Source organism: Lottia gigantea, assembly GCF_000327385.1.
Source record: "Lottia gigantea unplaced genomic scaffold LOTGIsca_192, whole genome shotgun sequence".
In the NCBI taxonomy this organism is placed as follows: Eukaryota; Metazoa; Mollusca; class Gastropoda; family Lottiidae; genus Lottia; species Lottia gigantea.
In genome coordinates, this window is record NW_008708367.1 from 145,582 (window position 1) to 164,487 (window position 18,906).

Here is an 18,906-nt window from a genome sequence, read left to right on the forward strand (position 1 = left end):
TATAAGACTGACCAGACGGCCATCTGTTGTTATACTAATAATAATAATAATAACCACGCTCTGTTGAATACTGCCTGATTAAAAAATACTGTCAAGAAGTTGTGTTAACATGTTTTAAAACGTAGCAAAATACAGGCTTCTGTTTCTCTAGATCTAGGCTAGTTGTCTCTACCCAGTAGAATTTAGGAATTTACGAATTTATTTTGAAAAAAAGGTGATCATTTATAGGCCAGCAAAGAAATTTTAACATATCCAGAACCAATTCAAAACAGAAACAGAAACTGTTCTGGCAAAATTTCCCTCATTGCACACTGCATGGCATTGCCTTCTTCATTAACGCAGAAGGTGCAGAACAGTAGGATGTAAAAATCCATGTCATTTCTGCTAATTATCTTAAAACACCATTAGTCTGATATAAAAAGTTTCCAAGTTGTAGCCAACCCAAGTGCAGAAGAATGATTTGTAAATGAGTGTAAATTGTTTAAAAATGTTGATGACTTCAGATTTCAATGAAGTTTACGTGACTTCTACCATCTACAAGGAGAATTCAATACATACTTCAATTGTATTTACTCTTCATCCGCGAAACATTGCTACACAGTCAGTCTGGACTATTTCATGTCAATGAAGAATTGTTGCTGTAAAAAATAGGACTATTTTTTTTAGGGTGTGAGGTGAAACAGGTACATTGGTTGAATACGAATTACGTTAGATTAATACGCAGGTATACAGCCGATTGTTTGTACAGCAACATTGAGAATAGCAGTGACACTAAAGTTCAAGTGGACTGAAATGTCAATGGCCGACGTGCAGGAAAGGTCGAAAGGCAACAAACTTTGTTGTCTATGATTTTTTGAATTCATCATGAAATTCACCAGTCACGTAAATAGTCCTCTATTCATAGGTTAACTTTTCTGTCTCCCACCGCTACATGTCAAAATGTAATATTTCTTTTGATGATTTTCCAATGTTAGGGTCGAAATCATTTTTGGTCATCGCTGGTTGTCAAAATGTTAAAGATGAGATACTCAACTGATGAAAATACTTCGTGGCCAAACTCAACCTTCAATTTTGACAAATAGATATTTTAAAAAAACTAATAAATTTGACCAAAACAAAGTAAAATTTTTTGAGATTGACAAGCTCCTTTTTGAACAATGTTTCAATCCTGATTGGTCAAAATCATTGAGCCTGTATATTAACAAATTGAGGAAAAAATAGATATGTTGTAGATTTGTACAATTTGTTTGTAGATCTCAATTGAGCTACAGGCTAATGTCAGTTTCCCAAAAGTATTTTTTTGCAGGTTGTTTTTGAGCCATGTGCATATTTGACCGACAAAACAAAACAATTTATATTTTAGATATAGCCCAAGGCATCTGTCAATTTTTTCCCAAAACAAGACGAAAATATCTCGGAAAAAAATAGGTTGATTATGCATATTCATGAGTCATTAATTCGGCCAATGAAAAAGAAAGAAAAAATAAACATGTAAGCTAATAGATCAAATATAGAACAAGACCATCTATCATCGGCTGATATCAAATCGTACCCTCAGGACATTAGTCAAGGCGTGTTGAATTTTTGATCATGTTTTGGTTTTTTTGATTATTTCTGATTTTTGTTGAAAAAACTAAAATCTTTAATTAATTGTTATTTATTACAAGCTTCTAATAGTAGAGTGTAGGACCACAATTAGCCCACACAGCTGTATATTTGCCAAGATTAAAGTATAGGAGAGCATCATTGCATATGCAGAAATCCAACCAACAGAATTAATTCGTAGACCGGCCTCAAATCAACTAAATGTCCACTGCTACTTCCTGAGTCTGACTGCAGAGTAGTAAAGTTTTGGTATTTTAAACTTGAAATGTAAGAACTAGCAGCAGTTTTTTTGTGTTGAAAGTCCAGATGAAATAATCTAGTCAATCAAACTGAGTATGTTTGTAGATGAATCTATATGAATATAGTTAACAGTGTTTTTGAAAGCTGGTGTTTAAAACTAGCATAGAAGGTAGAAGATTATATGGATGAGGTCCATATCAGCAGAATGAACAGTGATAAATACCTTCAGCTTTCCACTTGTTTTAAAACTGATAAACTTTTACTTAACCCCCACATTCTGGTTTATTTTATATCTCATGTGTTAGTATAACGCCTGGTTCTTTTACTCTTCAACAATTCCACCAGTTACCAGTTAGAAAATACTGTCTTCACTCTTACCTAGTCTGAAACATCTACCTCTATTCCAGCCTCTGATAGCTATTGTCAAAGTTGTCAGCTGTGATAAGGTCAGAAAAACTAGGCCCTGTTCTATGGGGATTCACCACACCACCTTTTTTAGACATATTTATTTACATAGGCTGGAATAGAAGCAGATGTTGCACTTACACTTTCCATACTGTTAACAATGAAAATGGGAAAATTTTTTACCATTTTTAGTTACTGTTTCTAGTCTCTAATAGACAGATGAGATGTAGAAAGTGGCATTCAACAAGGTAACTCTGATCCAGTTTAGTTTTTTAAACAGATTTTAGTTGACTATCTGTATCATGAATTTAATAGGCTCTATCTACAGTAGGTATCAGATGTTTTAGATATTAAACATAAAGTTGATATTGAAACAGCTGATAGTAGAGGTACCAGGGTTGTTTTAAAATATGATTGGTGTTTAAACGCTACCAGTGGTTTTAATATAATTCCACCTGTTTCTCATTCCTAGCAGCCGGCAATCCACTAAAACAGCAGAACAGACGAGAGGCGCGTAAATACCTTGAATTTTACACATTTTCTGTGTATTGTCTTTTTATAAATTTATCAGTCTCATACATCTTGGCATCTAATATTTCAAACTGGGGGGAACAGTTTGGTCAAGAAACTTTGGGACAAAAATTGTTTCCCTTCTTCTCAAGAATGTAAGAAAACCCTATTGGTAGTCAGTAGCAAATTGGATTGTTGTCTGCAAGGCGATTACGTGTTGTGGGTTTGAATCCTCTTCTGGGTAAAATTCTGATGCCACTACCAGTGCTTCCGAGAGCTAGCCGAGTGTCGACTTTTATCCCCTATCAACTAGCCACATTGATAAGGGCATGAAAAGATTTTTTTTCGTTGAATAAAACTAAATGACATTAGAGAAATATTCAGATTCTATTTTCAACATGAACGAGAATTCAACTGACCTTTTAACAACTAGAATTATTTATTCTATTTTTTGTAGTGGGTGTTTCCTTGAAATTTCAATATTTTGTTTGTAATTATGTGTATTTAGTGTTCGATTGTAACCTTTGGAGAGTCCGTAAGAATGTAAAAAGGACACAAAACAATCAGAAACTCATTGGACAAATATTTTGTTATGACCTGCCAAGAATTTAGTAATTTAAAATTTAATTTTGTGAGAGAAAGCGAGACTAAATTGTTATTTTACTTGTCAAACAATGAAGCCTGGTATAAACTTGACGTTTCCCTGTGAACGTTTTAAAACCAAACATTTATCACACTCTGATAGAAAGTGAAACTTTTATTCATAAAGATATATGACTTGTCTATAATAGAGTAACATTTTGTTTTTTAAATTAAAGGGATTGTAAAGTAATTTTCTAATTTGTTTTATGTGTACGAGGGGGGGGGGGGGGGAACTGATTTAATTTACATCAATTTACACCATTCTGAAATTGAGAGAGAGAAATAGATTATATTTTAGTGATATAACATATTCCTAAGATTTGTTCCAAAGAAGAAATTAGAATTAAATCATGTATTAGTTAATTTCACTGTTTTTAGAAAATATTCGTTTTAGAGAGTGGAAAGTGATTGCCTTTGACATCTCATCCTAAATTTTATAATTTCACTCTTTAAGTTTTTGAAAGTTTGGATAAAAAAGGCCTATTATAGAAATGGGATTAATTACTCCTTTGTTTTTTTACATTAATTTTCTGTTTTTAATCAATTTTAAAATGCCAATGTATAATTCTTTTTTTTTTTTTTGAATGTTCATAGAAAGGAAAGATGGACATTGTAGTCAAAAATTCTATATTTTCAAATATTCTAAACACCATTGTAGAATTTCTGTTTAATTTATGTTACTACTAGCGTGTATTTGTCAGGTCAATGTTAAAAAGAAAGGGGAGTGAAATTTATAAAGAAAAGTTACGTGTGGAAGGAGTATTGCACTAATACGTTAAAAATGATTATCTTAAACGAAATATTCTTAAAATAACAAACTACCTTTCAACAAACATTGGTAAAATCCACCGTTTAAAACTTCATAAACTGAGTTCAAAATTCCATTATCATGAGTTCATTTTCTTCACTGTTGTTGAATATTTGTTTTCGGTTTTGATTTCAACTTTAGAATTCTTGTCCATATTAACAATATTACTCAATATGATTCAAATACAATTTTGTTTCATTTATTTTCTGTGGGTTTACTCACTCAATCTGATTCAAATACAGCTCTAGATATTTTGTTCCATTTATTTTCTGTGGGTTTACTCACTCAATCTGATTCAAATACAATTTTGTTTAATTTATTTTCTGTGGGTTTACTCACTCAATCTGATTCAAATACAGCTCTAGATATTTTGTTTCATTTATTTTCTGTGGGTTTACTCACTCAATCTGATTCAAATACAGCTGTAGATATTTTGTTTCATTTATTTTCTGTGGGTTTACTCACTCAATCTGATTCAAATACAGCTCTAGATATTTTGTTTCATTTATTTTCTGTGGGCTTATTCACTCAATCTGATTCAAATACAGCTCTAGATTTTTTGTTTCATTTATTCTCTGTGGGTTTAAATCATTTTGTTTCAGTTATTTTCTGTGGGTTTTACCACTCAATTTGATTAAAATACAGCTTTATATATATTATTTTATGTTATTTTTTGGGTTAGTTGCTTGTTTGCCTCCCACTTCAAGACCTATGACTATTGTTGGTGTATGTTACTATGTCTAACAACCTATTAATATTCATTTCATTGAATCCAGATTTGATCAGATCTTGATATCAGTCATTAGTTTATAACATTTCTGTATTTCATTAAAAATGACGTGTAAATGAATTCTATTAAGTTTGGTTTCATCTCAGATTAAAGTTAGAGGATAGTTTTAAGATGGTGTCAGTTTGAATTTGTCAGTTCGGAAGTCTCATTAACGACAGGAACTAAATCTTCAGATCGCGACTTCCAGGATATAATCCTTGTCTTTTAATTCCTTCTGGTTTTACTCCATTGAAAACCTGCGGAGGATTTCAATATTGATCTTGAATACAAGGATGTTATCTTTAATGCATCTTGTGCAAGGTCTGCTAAATATCCGAATGAAAAAAAATGAGGTTTTTAAAATAGTGAGATTTAATTGATGTTTTAAATTTTTTATTTAACAGGAGAGATCAGCAATGACATCATTGATAATAGTATGTGTATGACATGATACACGAACACTTCCTGTTGCAAGGGTGGTTTGTCCTACCATTTGTCCTACTCAAACCAGACGTGCGTTCTATTTTTAGCCTATTATGGCTAAATTGATCCCTCCTATGAAAGATTTTGCAGAAAGATACAGCAATGTGACACTCAAAGGGTTAAATTTCTGCTTTGATGAACCAAATTGTCATGACACTCAGTATTATAGGGTTAATGTTACAATGTTTCTGTCTTCAAAATAAGGAGAAAACCCGACCAAACAATCTAGGTTAGCGAGGGTATGGATTTTCACAAAGATTGTTGACGGTTTCGGGTCGTTAAGGTGAAGGTGTTTTTTCTGTAAACACTACACCTGACTATGTGTAATCAGTCAAAATACAGTTCCCTTTAAACAAACATGGCCGACATAGCAACCAGGGGACTGTTGTCACAAACATCGTAACTATAATATTACAGTAGGCATGTATTGGTACTTCTGGCGTTATTCAAAAAAGTCCTAGAAATGAGAAATAAATGGTAGAGAATAAATAATAATAGAATAAACAACAAAAATCAGAAGAAATGATTCAACAGTATATATGCCAGTTAAAAAAATAGTTAAATATTTAGGGTCATCAACCAGAGAGCTGAAAGTCAGAAAGTTTCTATTTTTATCTATAAAAGTTATTTGACTTAAAGAAAGGAATGTATTGATTGACAAAGACAATGATCCCAGGAATTTCACGTGAAGTAAATCTTTCCGGTCTGGTCATATGGGTAAATATTGTTATATCTGACCAGGGATGGTTAATAACAATATAGAAAAACCTCCGCCATTATCGGCCCGGCTGTTCTTACTATTGTTTCATTGTTTGTGTAAATGATATTATTGAATTTTATAAAGAAGTTGAAAGACTAGAGTAAATAATTAATTGTCATTGCCTCGAGGTGCTTAACTTCTCATTTTCTTCTATTTTTACTCATCCCAATCCTGTTTATTTATTATTGAAATATTTGTCGTTGTTCAAACTTGGAGAAATATTAGATTAACTTGTGAAATTTAATGATTCATTGAAAAATGTTTGATTTGGAGAAATTTTTAATTTAAATTTACAACGAGAAATTAAGTTATTTGATTGGCTTATAAAGCTGAACTTATAATTGATTTTAGCTATTGGCCAATCAGATTACTAGAATAATAACATCACTTTAAATTAAGTTTTTGTTAAACAGACCCCAGGTAATTATTAGAAGAAGTATGGATTCATTAATTATTATTAAATTCAGTCTAAATATTATGATAAGAGCTTTGATACTTTATAGATGGTCTTTAGATTAAAAGTGATATTATATTTCTGGACTACCCTATATAAAACAGGAATGTTAGCTCTCTGACTTCAGAAAACAAGGTAGAAAAGAAGTAAGCGTGGAGTCGAATTGAGTCAGTTATGATACGGTAGATTAGATTAGAACAAAAGAGTTGATTTTAATGCATCACTTCCTGTCGAACTGTTTTATTATCAGCTGTTGTGATAGAATTTTAAACATGTTACGTTATATCAGCTGGTTACACTTAACAACTTCAAGTCTTTTAACTTTTTTTTCTTACTTTTCAATTTTGTTTATGTTCGTTTATCTTTAAAGATGCAAAACTTGTAGTTGTTTATCAGAAACAAAAAACTGATATTTACCTATCAAAATATCAAAATCCACCAACTTACACAAATAATGAAGACAACATGGAGATATATTCAAAATTATTGAAAAACATATTCAGTTGTAGGTTTTTTCCTTAAAATACACCCCATAGACTCCCTCCCTCCCTCCCCCTACCCTTCCTCCCCCTACCCTTCCTCCCCCTTCTCTCTGTACAACAAACACACTATAGTGTAAAATAATCCATATTTACAAAATATTTCTCTTAAAAATATAACACAATTTCTCATCCTGTGAGTTAGTTCAACTTAAAATAGAAATTTTATATTTTTAACCTTTCACACAAATATGTCAGATTTTACTGATGTCAACTTTGACCTAATATGATATAAGAGTTGAATATGAAATTCTTTCATCAATTTGAAATCTTCTAAACACATTTTTTAAATAGTTTTGTTTAGGTTTATGTTATTAATGTGGCTAATGTGAACTTGATATTTTACTTGACTAGAACTCCATTCATTTCCCTCTTCATTCTTCATCAGGACAGCTAGTTTTGATAATTGAAATGAGACTTTAATATTTTCATTTTCTGAATTACTAGAACAATTCTCATCATTTTATGATTATTTTTTTTATTTCAAAACACACCTTTGGTGATGTGCTTTTAGTGTTTTTGGGCCAGATTCACAAAGAGGAACTATGATATTAGTGTGTCCGTTATCTCAAACCGATTTTAAAATTAACCCTTTGTTTTTTAATATCTTGATTTTATATCAGTAAAATATGCCCCTGAGAAAATTAAACACTCTCTAAGACCAGACGACACACCTCAACTACTTTACCTTACCTTTTAATAATTATAACAATCAATAAACTTCTTCAGTGTTGAAAGTTTTTGTTGGTTTTTTTAATAATAAAATGAAAGATATAAAGATAAATCTTGCCCTGAATTAATCGTGAAACAATGATAAACAAATAACACTGTCACCAGATATAACCTTTTTATATTCTCTATTGTTAGAAAATATCATCACTTTAACCTTTATTAAACAAATATTCATAATCATTTTATTATTCATAATCTAATTAGCATAAATTAGCATAATATGAATGAAAACACATGTTCAATAAAGCTAGTAAGGTTATCATTTATTAGATGTGAGAGAATATCATTATCTAATCTTGAGTTAGTTGATGCCGGAAATCTCGAATTTTTATCCCCAAACTTTGATAACTTACATCTTGAATTTTGAAAGCAATAAGTATCTTTTATCTTAACCTTGAAATCATTTAAATCATTGGTTGAGAAAATCTTAGTTGATAATAAAACTTGGTTGTTAAAGCAGGTCTCTAGACATTGATCTTTGTTTTACTTGACAGTTTTCAATTCTGACAGCAAAATTTTAACACCGAATTTTGAACCAGATAGCAAGATGTCTTCATCTTTATCTTTCAAATCCCTGGTCCTGATACCAAAATCTTGAATCTATAATGTTTGATTTTTGATAAGAGAAACTGTAAAATCTGTGTATTTTATCTGTGATCTTCACCATGTCTGATCAGGTACATCTTTATTTATGATAAATCAAAGTTTATTTAAATATTTAGAAAATCACTAAATTTATCTCTTGGCATTTTGACATTTTTAAGCTCAATCTGGCCAGAACCTGATTGTGGGTGGCCTCTTCTTCATATGCCTAACGGTAGAACAATTTTCATTGGGAATATGAAAAGGCTGGACTTTGTTGTATTTCGTTGAGTTGGAAGCTTTTTTGTCTGAAGACAAAAAAAAAACGATCTTAACCGTGTCTATCCTAAATTGAAATCGAAGACAGCACATTGGTCAAAGGCAAAATATGACAAAATAGCCAACTGAATTAAAAGAATATTATACAATATAACATGTATTTTGTTGGTACTGAAAGTTTCAAGCTGTGATCTGACAATCAAGATGAATGGTCTATGAACAGGTGTAATATACCGTATATGCCAGTCAGTTATTCCTGGAACTCTTTGAGAGTCTATTAATAACGTAAGACAACCACCTGCTGAGAGGCTAAAACTTGCAACTGTCTTTTATTCTTCCTGAAATATATCAGAACTATTTCTAGTTGGTAAAGGTGTGAGTCCACTAAGTACAGTGTATTGTGCAGGATTATTGACACCAGTTGATTCAAAGAGAAGAGAAGAGAAGAGAATTATCAGAGGCTCAAGAAAATAAAAGAGATCTTCACGTTTTCCATTTTTCAGCTGTTCATGGAACTTTTTTAAGATGAAGCAAATGATGTTAAAACAACACAGTTGAAGAGTATCATAATGGAACAAATCTATGTGCCATGGTACCTTTAACGTTTAAAAAGTGACGTTTTGAATCAGATAATTCTGTCTTATATAAGAGATAAAATCTGTACAAACAAAACAGTTCCAATAACCAAAAATCTCGTCCAAATTTTAAATGAAATAAAACTAGAAATATTAAAATTAAACCTTTAAAAACATGTTGTTACTCAGAGTTCCACACTCCGTGGAATAGTTCCTTTAAATAGTAAACTGGTGAATTGTATAATGACGTCATATATAAGATGATTATTTTAACCTAATAAGGTCAAAAAGATTAATAAATAGGAGAGCTGTTCTCAATGAGAAGTTTAAATCTCTCGGCAGGAGGCAGGCAGGTTATAATTTACCTCTTGTAAGAAAGGTTAAAGATGATTCTGTATTATAGGTGATGTCTCTTGTCAATCTGAATAACTAGCCAGAAATATCTAAATTGATGTTCTTTCAAATTGCGTCTGGATTCAGAATCAGAAATAGTTTTTTTTCACCAGATTTTCTTCTATTAATAAAGAGTAGACTATTGTATGGTGCACAGTTTCTGACACTAAAATTATCAACCTGAAGTAGATGTTGTATCATTTAGATTAATAATTATGTTATATGGTTCAATTTGGTCTAGATTTTTTCATGGTGTTTGAGAATAATATTTTATTAAATCCGTATTTTTAACTCTGAGAATTGTCTCTTGTAATAATCTTGATCACCCATTGAAATAAATACAGAATTTTCAAAATAAAATCAGATCATTAACTCCCATTATTAATTGACCCTAAGTGAAATTATTTGACCCCCAAGGACTTCAGGGTGCTAAAATTCTCCTTATACTGTCTGAGAATTTGACCATTTTATGATCCACAACAAACTTGCAAGCTTAATACCTAGGTACAGACCAACATCAAACCTAAATATTTGAGATATGAACATTAAAATATCAACATGTACCAGCTGTCATATTGAAGACAAATTATAGAGATAAATACTGGATATATTTTATACTTGACTTACAGACATAACAAACACTTTTTATTAGTAGTATAACCCTTTCTGTCTGTCTGGGAAATTTATTATTTTACCTGATTTTACCTGATTTTCTGGGATAACTTTTCTCTCCTAATTTCCCTACTTTCTTGGATGATTTAAAAATTTATCAAACTATTTTCTGTGATATTTAAACCTTTCCCTCTTAAGATCCTTATTTTCTCACTCTTCTTCTTTTCTTTCTGATCAATTATTGTACGAGGTCTTTTTCTGATTTCCTCTTTGCCTTTTTCTTATGAATTCTCTAAAACTTATTTCCAATTATTAGAAGTTCGTTAACGGTTTGACAGCTTAATTAAAATTATTTTATTTTAGAACATATTCTCATGTTTAATTTATTTCATTTTATTTTATTCAGCATTCCATGAAAATATGAAAAACTCCAAATTTGATATTTCTGTTGTGTTAAACTACTGATTTGTCTGGGATTTTTAACTATTTTTATTGTCCATTTCAAAATTCCTGATAATCACCTTGAGTGTCTGGGAACCTGGAATATTTATGAACCCTCTATATTAAGAAACAGGTACTAAGAATTTGATGGCTCTTTTTGTCTTGGAATTGGTGCTAAGGTATTTTTACAGCCCTTCATGTCTTGGAATTGGTGCTAAGGTATTTTTACAGCCCTTCATGTCTTGGAATTTGTCAGCGCTGAAGATTTTGTGGTCTGGAAATGTGAAATATTATTAATGGTCGATTTGAAATAAGAGTCCAGAGAAATATCACACGTCATCTGTCTGATGTTTTATGTCTGGTAGACTGGAGGTAAGGTATTTTTACAACCCTTTATGTCTGGGGGTGGTGGAATTTCACCCCTGGTCTGGCTCTAGATCCATAAATCATTATTATATTACTTGATGATTATTGGTTAATAATTGGAATGGTGTTTTATGATTGGTCAATATTTAACATCAGACTGAGACTCAAACAGTTCCAAGACCTTGCCTGGAATTCTAAAGACTTACACCTGACAGTAAATGTTCCAGAACTCAACACATATTTCTTGTCTGCACCTTGCTTCACATGTTTCCATAACATTCCACCAAATTCCAGGTTTCAAATTTTCCATTTTTGCGATTCTGGTCAAACTAATGAAGATATTTTTGAAGTATTTTCTTCAGGTGTAAAAAATAATTTTATCAACAATGTTGGGAGGCTTATGAGCTGGCAATACATATTGATTTATGGACACTTAGATCGTTTTAGAAGTAAAGAAATTGAGTTTAAATCAGACCAAGTATTGTCGATGATTTGCAAGGCGTTGTTCATTTTACTCAGTTCAGGTATGGCCAAAGATCTTTGTATTTCTCCATTAACCAGATTGTGTTCTAATAGGTCGATAATTCCCTGCCACAGTTGTTATAGTAGAAGGAGACAGACCATAATGTGGAGTTGAAAGATTAGAGTAGGGTATAAAATAGAAAGATGTGTCTCCACCCTCCACTATGAAGATAGAATAAGCATTCCCTGTCACAGTATTTATAGTGGTGTCCAACAGACCATACTGAGGTAATGAGTTGAAAGATTAAAGATGTGTATCTACTCTCCACTGTCCAGATGGTCAACTGATGGTGTGATGATAAAACTCTAACACCATTTCTACTTCTACATGTTTTCATTGTCTAGATTGTGTCTAGATTGTACTACAATAACACTGTCTTGTGGTAAAGGGATGTGGTCTTCTAAATCTGACTCAGAAGCTGATATTTAAAGGGATATTGATGTTGAAGTATCTGTTTTAACCAACTCAGGGTACTCATCTTAAGATAAAGTGACTTAAAATGAAAATACTTACATACTTGACAAAAATTAAAACTTGTAATCATGAAATCAATGAAATGTTTAAACTATAGAGCTCATCAGATAAAGTTAAAGGAATATGAAATTCCACCGTAATATTTAACAATTAACAATTCACTATAAACAATAAATGTGATCAATGCCAGAATTGTCAAAACAATTTTTTACTAATTTTAAAATCTGTATCACTAAAAATTTTGAAGCCATCTCTGAATTTATGGAATGATGCTTTCCAAGATATAGTGTCAATTCAAATAGTATGGAATTTAATATTGACCTCTAAATATTTAACAAGAATCAAGAAATGTAATCAATTTGAATAAAGTGTGAAGATAAAATGGTGAAAGCAATCAAGTAATTTAATTAATTTCTAGATTCCAGATAAGACATTTCTCTGATCACTGGAGAATTTTAATGGGGTTAATCTGTTGTCCAGATAAAATCTTAACCCTTTTACAACAGCCCCTTCCTTCTTCCAGCCACATCGTAGAAGATCTACATGTTTACTGAACAGACTCTGAAGCTTTATTCCTTCAATAGTATCACCTCTACTGGCTTTACAATTAGTTGATCTAGATGTTTACTGAACAGGCTGTGAAGAAACTGGTGCAATTATAACATTACAAGAACATCATGCTCTTTATTCCTAGTTAACACTGTATAACTGGGAGTTAAAGGTATACAATGTTCTAATTTCTGACCTATTTGGTGTTTAAAGAATTATAAATGATAGTCTAGCCCCTCATACACCTGTCAGGGTGGAATAAAACATTCAATTGAGATAATATTTTACAGTGTCTGAAACAGTAATTACAAAATATAACTTATCAACCCAAAAAATTACAACTTAGTACCTTGAAGAGTTAAGTTTGAATCTTAGAAACAGACAGGTACTGAGTTTAATATTCAAATAGTAAGCAGAACTTACTAAATATAGACAAATTGCTGTCGAGAGTTTTTGAAATGTTTAAGAATATTTTATATAGAGAGGAAGACTGTTAGTTTATTAAAACTGTCAATATATAAAATCAGGATTTATTCCACTGAAACTAGAAACCTCCCAATTATCATTGTTAACAGTTCAATAACAGCTGTATTGAGGGCAGGGATGTCAGACAGCTCCCTGGGGGGTCACATAATGAGTTTGTCCCTAGGGTCAGTCTTACACCAATTACTGTTTCTCATCTCATCTTGATTATTAGTTGATTATTTAGTTAGACATTAGACTGATATTCTGTTACAAGACTTCTTATATTACATATTAAAGGGGTTGTAAAGAGATTTTCAAAACTTTTTATGTGTATTGGCGACACTGATAGTATCAATTTACACCATTCTAATTTTCATTCTGACGTCTGTGGTTCTTGCAATTCCACTAAAACTAACACGTTTTATGACGCCACTAGAGCTACTGGAAGCTACTATTAATACATTTAAACCGATACTGGGCTGACTCTCAGAAGCACTGGCACTGGCATCAGGATATTTCTTACATTGAGAAGAATTCGAACTCACGGCATACATTAGTATTCAATAAGATCTATTATTAGTCCAAATGGTTTTATATTCGTATCAGGTTATTGTAGAAAGGTACAGAAAACATGTTGAAAATATTTTATTAGGGTTATTATGAAGAGATTCAAACAGGTTTTCTAAAATTCACACTTGTGGTTGTAATTTCAACCATTCTGATTTCATAGTTGCTGTAATTATGTAATTATTTCAGACACTCTTCAGAAAAACACTGATATTACAATATTTTAAAAACTTCTATTTCCACCATTTTGACTTCCTATCCAACTTCTGTGATTCCTGCAAAAAATACTTGACCAAGTTTTGATAATCTCTATTTGAATTGAAAATACCTTTAATGTTTAAGGTTTACAATTTTTAACATTTCTAATGACACAAAATAACAAACGTTTTTTCTGAACAGGCAAAGAAATAACAATAATATAGAGTTTAGAAAAATAATTATGAATTTTTAATTTTTATTTTCATGTAAATTGCTATTGTCTGTCCTATTTTCATGTAAATTTCTATTGTCTGTCCTATTTTCATGGGATGATGTTGATTTTGACAAGAGAAAAGAAAGAAATGTGTGGAAGAATAACTCTTTAAAGAAATATTAACAACTCATCAAAATTATCTGAATCCAACATTGTCAAAATGACATTGTTATTTCCACAAAATATTTTGGTAATTTCACATATTTACAGACATGTTAGTAATAAAAAAGGATATAAAATAGGCAATATGACGGAGATATTCTGGTGGAATCAGATAAGCCATAGTTACGAGGTGATAATGGCCGCCGCCGTGACAGAAACACGACATAATGATAATTATCGAGTCGTGAATATGTCTAAAATAAACACAATAACAGTCAACAAATTATCTCTACAAAAATTAGGCGCCTTGATGTAATTCAGGATTGTTGATGTAGGGTTTTTTTTTGCCAGTCGTGTCTGGATATGACTGTAAATTGAATAGGTCGCTAGGTAAATATAACAGTGAACGGTATGTTTAGAAAAATTAGGCGCTTTTATAAAATCCAGGATGGTAGATGTGTTGGTTTTTTTTTGCCGGACATGTCTGACTCAGTAGATGGAACACATCAAACTTTGGAGATCAAGGTATTTGTCAGTCTATAATAAAGCTTCCAAATTATTATTGAATTTGTTTGAGATAATAAGCATCACCATTTGTGGATTCTTTCTGATTTAAAACTAGGCTATTGTTACCTAAAGTAAGTAAATCATATTATAATTAACACTGTCTAGGTTCCCAGTACACTACACCTTGACTTTTTTCATTGTGTCAATCTGTTAATATTCATAAGAATTGCATGGAATTATGTAAGAAACAGAAAGACAGGAACTGTTGGCTGCGAGAGAACAAGTATAAACAAATCAATCGACACTGGCTGAAATTAGATTTATTTCTAGCTGTTGATTGGTAGATATACTATACACGCTATGATATAACGTTACTTTGTTCTTCAGATAAGAAGGAAGGAAAGATAAAACAGTTCACCAATCAGTAAAGTTCTGGGAAGGAACATATTAGAATTTAATAAGTGGCATGTCTGAAATGTCATCATTTTGCCATTTTTTATCACGGAAACTTATATGAAATTTTGAAAAAAAGCGAGTTTTGGCTACACGAACTGACTAAAATTTTAATTTTATACCTATTCACAAATTTACAACTTTGAAAGAAAATTCTTTGAAGACTTTCCAAACATTATTCTTCATTACATCTAAAGTGAAACAAAATTTAGAAAAACTATTATAGAATTATATCTAGCGTTTCAAAAGACAAACTATTTTAAAATCCTTTTTCTCTGCTCTCTTGAAAATCAACCGAGGCATCTTGTAAAGAAATGTTCTACACAACAGCAGATCAGTTTAATGTCGTTGCCATGTCGAAATAAACTCCAGCAGTTCTCACCAGGTTTTCTTCAACCATCAAAATTTAAAGTGTGGCAGTTTAGGAAACATCTTCTGTTTTTAAAATCAACGAAAAATAAAAAGTTCACGATTCACAACATGAATAGCACCTGGCGTCCATTACGAATTCTCAAACCTCATTCCCAAGACACTAATATCTTTCAAATTATTCAAACATTATTTTACTGTTGGCCATTTGCTTTCATTTGAACATGTAGAAAATCCATTAGCTAATCTTCAAACTTGTCGATCATTTTAACAAACATGACGTTTGGTGAAAAAACTCAAACTCGCGTCTGCGATATTCTGTAATGGCTGCCTAACAACAATAGCTGACTGCTACTGTTATTTTTACATTTTTACACAATTCTGATTTTTGCTGATATTACTGTTAAGATGCCTGCTGCTGTCTTGGTGAATCTTAACCTCAGCCCCGTCGCCGGGAATGAATTGGTGCTGGGGCACAGATTTTGTTCTCAGAAAATTTGAAGAATTAAAGGCCAATAGAACTCATTTCTGGCAATTTTGAGGGGCCAGAAACGTATCTAAATCTAGCCTATATATCTTTTTGATTTTGTATAAAGACACTGTAAATGAATCAATCTCTGCTGGATTAAAGAAGGTTTTGCTGGTGCTTAATTCTCACTTGCTGAGGCCCAGCTCCCACAAACCCCACCCTAACGACAGGGCTGCATAAGCTAAGGTTTGAATTATTCCGATATAGGTGGACATTGGGTTTGCTTTATGAAAAATGCTTCTTGGGTCTAACTTAAAAATACTGAAATATTCAGTATAGTTCTATATATACTGTGAAAAGTTTGTTTGAACTCTAGGTTTATATTTGAAGATGAGTTGACTATAAAAATTTACATGATTTTTAATAATGTCTGATAGATTTGTAGCTAGCCACTGATATCTGCATGTTTATTTGATTTTCAAACAGTTTATGATTCAAACCTAATTTCTGGAGTGAAAACCTCGTTTAAAGTTTGTATATTTATTTTAAATTAACCAGCCAGGTCTGACAGTTTATGAAACTGTCTGTTAAAATAATGATTTGTTTATTATTTTACTGTTTCAAATTTTAATTTTTAAACAGAAGTTACTTTTTACACGTCTGTCAGTTGTCAGGTAAAAAGTTGTTCATAAGAAAAGAAAACCTAAAATTTAGCTATGTACAGGGTTCACCAAGATCCTTTTCTACCAGCTCGTCAGTGATTAAAACTCTTGGCACTCATAGCAATGACTTATTCTACTGCACTTGATTTTTTCAGGAGATGAAATGAAGAACTTAGAATAACTATTTTACTAAATAATATAAATGATGTTTATGGACTCTAAAGCTAAAAACTTAATAAAGATAAAATACAGATTTTTAGGAAATACAGTAATCTGATTGGATAATAAAACTTAAGCTGAAATGGATTTTAGTGTTGGACCAATCAAAAGACTGGAACAACGTCTGTTTATGCTCATATTTCTTTTCAAGGTACACAATTTGAAATAAATTAGTACAATCTATCTTTAAATACCTTAAACAAGTGGTTGCCTAGCAAGATACGCCCACTTTCCAGATTCATTTTCAGTATATCAAGGGCAGTCACCTGTCTGTGTTAAATCATACCAAAATCTAATTTATTTTTGAGGTACACAATTTGAAATAAATTAGTACAATCTATCTTTAAATAACTTAAAAAACTAGAATGTTACAGATCAGTGAAACTATGAAACTCTCTCAACAGTTGAAATAAAATATCTGTTTAAAACAGAGAACTGTTTATTTTGTGTGCACGGTGCCAAAGATTCTACAGATACCAACTTCTACTGGAAGTATCTTATATTTAGATTTTTATACTTCAGTTAGTTTCATTTTGACAAGAGTCAAACATTTCATCAAGATTACTGCCAATCAAATATTAAAAATATGTAATCTGGCAATAGAACGCCAATAAATGTAATCTGGCAATGCTGTGAAATTGTTGCTATGTAATCAGACACTGGGATCTTTCTGGTTCTCTGAGAAGGTATTTATAATAAAGAGAGACGATATTTGATAGTTCCGTTGTTTCACTGATTATAGTAAGCCTAGTTAAGAACAGTGTCCCCTTGAAAGCTTTTTTGATTTCCCAGGGCTCTGTCCACAAAAATCTGAATGAATTTAAAATTCCACACAAATTCTTATCATAAGTTTTTGAAGGAAAAGGACCTTTGGCAATTTGCTGTTTTGTTTTTCAATGGTTGTAGGTTCAATTTCATATTAAAGCCATAACAAAGTCTGCCAGTGGATCTTAACAATGTCTGCCGGTGGATCTTAACTATGCTCCAAAACCTGTAGATGTACGCACACAAAAATTTAAGGAAATAAAAAATATCTATCTAGCTATATCTACCAAGAATCTAAAAATATCTATTAATTATATTAGAAGTGGTCTTAATCCTATAGCTTTCTAGCTAATACTATTTCTTAAGTAGGCCTTAATCTTTTTCATCTATCTGGTTATTCATTGACTAAACAGCAGGCCATAATCAAGATGTGCTTTCCCTGAAAAGTTTAGCAGATTAGTGATGTTTTGCTTCAGCAATTGGTCCATTGGAAATATTTATATTTCAAGTAAATCTTGATATCTGAAAGTCTACCTCATGACTTCGCCAGTCAAATTTTTAAACCATCGTTTAACCATGCCTTCTTTATCAATGAATGGATGGGACAGTGGTTCCTGTTAGTCACAATTTTCTTCCAGAAGGAACTTCTTGTAATGGTTCAGACATTGATCTAGCAGAAACAAAGAAGGCTTGGTCATCAGTAGGTGTTAATCTTTGATAATCTTGCTCACAACTTCATTGACAACATGCCTCGCTAGACACCCACAAGTTACTCAATACCAGACGTCATTCTCTAATAGTTTTTAAGAACTTTATTTCATTATGTCAAACAAGTTGGTTCTGGTAAATTTCATTCCTGACAGTGAGTGGGTTTGGTCAAGTCTAGTATAAACCCTGTGCTTCGCTCACTAAGCTTTTGATAGTAAGTCAGCCTAGAGGATGTAAAGGGTCTAGTATGAAAGTCATTATACCAAGGAACTTAATTCAATGCAGTTTTTCAATCAATTGTTTTCTGGTATGGGTTTTTTAATAAGATATGCATAAGATTTCTATAAGCCAGTCTAGAGGATGTAAAGGATTTACTCAAGTGTGAAATATAGTGTAAGCCAGTCTAG